Raw genomic sequence first — 6,000 nt, 5'->3', positions numbered from 1 at the left:
GAGGCCGTGCTGATTTCAGTAAGGGAAGGATGGATAAGAAGCTGCCTTACCACTGTGATCACTGCCAGGTAATGGCTTTTATAGAACACTAAATGGGAGGTGATTCTCAATGACACATGGGACTGGGTAATTTACCTGCTGGGGTTGCTATGTTTTGCCTTTTATTAACACAGTCTGCAATGTGAAGGAGATAATTTTGATTACAGGATCAGATGCACATCTTTATATATAATTACTTATTATGCTCATAGTCACACAAGTGCACTTGGGTATTGTATCACCTTAAAAATTTCTTTCACATATTTTCCTTCTGTTTTAGAAAAGCCTATGATCTTTGCTAAAATACTGTGCTGTTCAGAATTAAATAGCGTTTCTTGAGATAAATAAGAAGCCCCTTCCTGGTCTGGAGAGCAGTAAAATGTCTCTCACTAGATTGCTAGCAGGAACAGGATGCAGTTTATCCACACTTTGAATAGCTGTCTTCATAACCAGCTCCAGATTTCTTGTTCTTGTAGACATTTCAGCAAAAATGAGCTGTTACTTCTAAGAACTAACCCTGTAGGCAAGGATGAATCTAAGAACTAACCCTGTAGGCAAGGATGAATATACACAGGGTCAATCATTCCAGTAAGGCCTTATGCAAAAGTACAGAGGCTGCTTTTTTGTTAATGTGCAAAATTATCTTGTTTGAAATTTATTTCAAGAAAAGAGCTGAACATCTAATAAAAGTGAATAAAAATACTAGAAATTCAAACCTGGGATATACTTCATTAACGCTTTAGGAAAAAATAAGAAAAAAGCCCCCTCACATTCTCTTTCTGATTTCTTTGCTTCTTTCCCTCTGTTGTCCTGTTGGTCACCTACAGAATTCTTGGGTTAGTGTATCAGCTTGGGTCCTTGGTGCCTCACTGCCTGGTTGTTTGCTAGTTTCTGGCTGTGTTGTTAATGCTACAAGCAACAAGGTAAAGCACTGAACTCCATTTAATTATTCCTGGCTGACAAGTTTCTGTACTCTACTGCTTGGAATTCCCAGCTCCATTTATCACTGTTGCCTCACTGGTGGGACTCTGCCAGGACAAGTTTTGCACAGCACTTGTGTTGACACAAGCAGATTTTAAGATGCTTGTAACTCGAGCCCAGCTGATGCTCTGCTGAGCAGTTTCTGAGCCCTGCAGATCCATTGACTCCTATGAATGCAAACCACTGTAATTCACAGAACCCAGACAACACCTCTTGCCCGAGTTGCTTGAGTTCATAAAACAAATTATGTTAATCTTTTATGCTGTTATGTGTATAGAATTAAGAAGCACAAACTGTAAGTTATTTGGCTCTATATACAGCAAGTGATTCAACTTTTTTTTAATTGTGTTGCTGCCTTACAAAGAGTTGTTATGCTTATGCAATACTTTAGATGAACAAGGCTTATGTTGTCCCCTTGTGTTTTACATAAGAAATTGATTTTGAGAAATTTCTTTCTTTTATGGTTGTTTTATATTAATTCTTAAGCAAATACTAATGGATGAAGACCAACCATCTTATGTTTGTTCATCCTTCCCAAGTGGCTTGGACAAACAGGTTCTAGGGTGTAAATTGGTGACAGGCAGCTTGCTGTGGCCACTCACTCCTAGCATATGTATTTGGTTATTAAAACCACACGTTCCCTAACACTCAATGCAGTGAAGATAGGAAAACCAACTGTTAACAGAGGTGGTCACCGTTTTTTGCATTCACACATAATGCTAATTTTGTACTCAAATTATTATTTGAAGTCACTCTTACATGCTGTTCAGTTCTGCTGTTATGGTGCTAAATTAAAAAGTAATGCTGCAGGCAGCGTAACTACATAGTTATTTCCTGAGACAAATAGATAACATGATTCTGATAAAGTTAATTCTTTATAGCCTAGTTGCAGCAAAATATCTTCTGAGAATTCTTATGGGTTGCTGAGATAAAATGCATGTGTACACATTATGCATTTGGTGTATATTTAGCTTTCTTTGGACAAAATTGTATTTTTTAGAATATATTAAAGTGTTTCTTTCCAATGCCTGTTACATTGTATCACCCTCTATAAGTGCTTTTTTGATATTAATGCTTCTGTTCATCTGCTTAGCTCTCTCTTTTAATAGAAGCATCTCAAATGTTATCTGCTTTTAAGACCAAAGTAATGCATTTACTAGTATGGCAGACTACAAATACTTTTACTCAATTCATACAAAAATATTAGCAGAAAAAGGCAAAACAGGAAAACAACACACTGCCTGGATGGTTGTAATGTATTGCCATTCCATGGAATGCTGGTACTAACAGTATATGCAAGCATCTGTCTTGCTCCTTCCCTAGAGCATGTGCTGAAAGTGGATTCAGCAATGGGGGCAGAAGGGGCTGCCGCAGGAGGTGCTCAAGGAGAGTTTGAGGACTCATTGAGTCTCTCTCTACATTGATGAGAAATCATGAGCTCTCATCATTGTTTTCTAATGATTAAAGATACTAGAATTTCCTTATTTTTTGTTTTCTTATGCCAGTGTTATCCTGACATAATTTAAACTGGTTACTTCTTTTCCCATCCTGTGGTGTATTGGAAGTTACTTATTGCCTTTCCTTTTGATAGGAAAGTATCTCTCACTTTTCTATCTACAATCTTCCCTTAGTTATACAGGTCAATTCTTTCAATCTTTCTTAAGGGGCCATATTTTCTACATCAAACATTTGTTGTTCTTGCCATCCTCTTTTGAACCCTTTCCACATTGTCTTCATCTGTCTTGAAGAGCGTTGCCCAGGACATAATGTAATAGATAAAGTCTTTTTTGATGCTGGATAGAAGTGAGGGGTTCCATGCCATGTAGCAAGTTGCTATTTAAAAATTCCAGTATAAGATTTTCTCTACAGAACTTCCTATTTGTAAGTTTGGTTATCATGGCTGAAGTTCAGAAGTACTGCTCTTTGCATTACAGAACCTGCACATTACTAATTTCAGTGCATTAAGGTAATTCTGAATTCCAGCCCTATCTGCCAGCATGCTCTTAGACTTTCCAGGCTGCTCTCATTTGTCAGTTCAAGAAGTGCACAACCTATTCCATCACCCCATCTGTTAATAATAATGCTGAATGGGATGAGATGAGCACGTTTTTGTCAACGTTTGTCCTAAACCAGCCCTTTGCACTTGCCAGCTGTGGAGTAAACAGCAACACGAGCTGAGCCACGTGGAGGCAAGGGCGTAGCTCATGGCTCCAGATTTGTGCTTCACGGGACCTCACAGGTAACCAGGACTGGGGTGTTCAGGAGGGGAAAAGCATCCCAAAGGATTATATACTTTATATACTAAAGTACTGCACCCTGCAATGTGTGGCTGAAAGGCATTAGTAGGGATAGGTTTGCCTTGGGACAACACTGTGGAATGTGTTCAAGATATGCTGTTTCTCCTAAGTTTACGGTTCTGGCTGGCACTGATCCATTTACATTGAGGAAAGCAGGGTGTTTGGGCAATAGAAGTGAAAGAACATTTTCTCCATACTTGGGGAATAATTATCAGTCAAAAATTATCAGCATGCGAAAGAAATGCTGCTGCATTCTGCTGAGCCACAAATGAGAGATGGTGAGGGGAAGGTTGTGCTGGGATGTGTGAAACATAAATGGAAGTTAAAAGTATTCTGGGAAGTGATGACACAGTTCTTTGTGTTTAGGAATTTGAACAAATGCAGTATTTAGAAAGAAAAAAAAATCCTCTCCAGCACTATCTCATCTCTTTGTTTGTAGTTTGCAAGACCTTGATCTCTGTTCCTCCCCCAGGTACAAATGTCTGATTGGATTATTAATATTGCATCAACTTTAAGCTTGTTTGTTTTAGCCTGGAGTCACCAAATTTTAGTTTTCTTAAAACCAACTTAATTTCAAGTGCTGGTTAGATAGTAAGTCCAGTTTGGAAAATCACAAAACATGCAGAGGACACATTTTGGTTCCAAGTTTATCTTCTGCTCTTCACCCTCCTTTCATGTGTCTTTATTCACATATCTCTTACTGTTGTTATTATTGGCTGAGGAAGTGGTTTTTGTTCAGTGCTAGCAGAGTAGCCAGCACAGTGAGGTTCTGGCTTAGGACACTGGGGGCTTCACCTCTACAATTTGAGTTGCACTTTGTCAACCAGAACAGCAGCTGCTGCACTGTATTTCACTATTATAGTTGTATGTTTGTTATCAAAATTATTTCATCACTATAGTTTTATGAAATTACCAATGCAACATCTGTATGTACAAAAGATATTTTCCTTCTGAGTGCTTTGTCTCACAAAGGTCACAGCAGAATCTGCACAAATGCAGAACAGGGTGCCTGGGACTACAAAGGTATAGTGCACCTATTTCTCATTAGCCAGGAATAAGTACCAAACAAAAATGAAAATTACTTGATTATTTGTCAGGAAGTTTGAAACTTGCACATGGAAATACTCCTTCACATGTGTACTTCAGTTATGGAATTCATTGCTGCAGGTTGTGGAGTCACAGAATCCACAAAAAGGTTATTAAATGCGAGAACACAGAAATCTTAGGAAGTCACGAGCTATCAAAATTAGAAAGTTACATGAATATTCTGGGGAAATTATTGCACTATAAGCTTGCTTATAAGCTTGCTTTTTAGTTTGCTGGGGTTGGTTTTTTGTTTTTGTTTGGTTTTTTGCTGATGGTGTTTTGTTTTGTTTTTTAACATTTGTTTCTTTTGTTCTAATAGCTCTTCCCAATCTTTTACTTTCTCTTTGAAACTTTTCAGCGTGGCATGACCTACTTGGATCTTTGACTGACTGCAGGCATTGTAACATAGGTAGAAGCCATGTGTGCTGGGTAGCTCCTAGTCTGCAATTGTTGGACCAGAGCGCTGGGAAGCTTCAAGCGTCATTTGTTTGCAGTCAGAAGCTCTCTGAGCTCTTTCTTCAAGTTAGCAAACACTAGACAAACAAATTGATTTGTGAGGATTTTGTAATCAGGATGAGAGTTTGAGCAGTAGAATGGGTGACATTGTCCAAACCACTTGTGTGTGTACTTTTTTCTTCTCCATAAGTGATTTCATGTAGGAAAACTTGAGATTTGGCTTGGGTGGACAGGTCACTTCCAATTCATACTTTTTTTGGATTCATGACAGTGTGTAGAAGGACAGTCTTACTTACCTGTCCTCATCAGACCATAATGTTTCAGACAGAGAGCCCCACAGTGAGAACATGCCAACTCCTGGCTCTGGCTGTGTCCATAAATCATGCTGCAGGCCACCTCTGCCTTACATGGGACCTCCCTTGGCCAGGCTGGGGAGAGGCTCCCTGTTTGCCCATGTGAATCACTGCTCTCAGTCCAAGCAAGTTCAGTTTGTCCCTGCTCTGCAGCCCTACTGCAGCCAGTCCAGCCACCCCACATCCCCCTGGGAAGAGCAGGTAAATGGAAAGGAGCCAGGGTGAATTAAGAGAGGTGCTTAACAATTCCCAGGCTTGGTCATGAAGGTTGTGGCAGTGCATTTGAAGGCCACAAAGAGCAGTTTTGGGAAGCTGTGGGGTTTTTTGTTTGTTTGTTTTGTTTTTAGGGGTTTTTTTGGGTTTTTTTTTTTTGTTCTTTTTTTTTTTTTCAGTTGTATGTAACTGTTTGTCTTGTATTCAGCCCAGTCACAAAACAGAACGTTCTCACTGTCTGCTGAAGATAAGAGTCCCCTGTGATGAAAAGAAGGTTTTTTATCTGACTTTCATGTGTTAGAAGTAAATTAACAAATAACTAAATAAAACTCAAGGGCGCACACACTTTTAGTTTTCACAGCCTTGCTCAGTCATCTGCAGCATGAACAGCAAGTCATGCATGTGGCTAGATCTGCTTCTTTCTGGTTTTGAGTGTTCAACATGAAAAAGGGAAGTGAAGGTACATTTTGAGAAAAAAGCAATACCATCAATTAAAATTAAAGTTATGTTTTGCTTTTGGATACATTCACATTGAAGAGCTTTTTTCATCAAGACTTGTTTATGATTATGCTAGT

Source organism: Melospiza melodia, chromosome 5 (genome assembly GCF_035770615.1).
Source record: "Melospiza melodia melodia isolate bMelMel2 chromosome 5, bMelMel2.pri, whole genome shotgun sequence".
Classification (NCBI taxonomy): Eukaryota; Metazoa; Chordata; class Aves; order Passeriformes; family Passerellidae; genus Melospiza; species Melospiza melodia.
The sequence above is the reverse complement of the archived record's forward strand: the minus strand, read 5'-3'. Positions refer to the sequence as shown.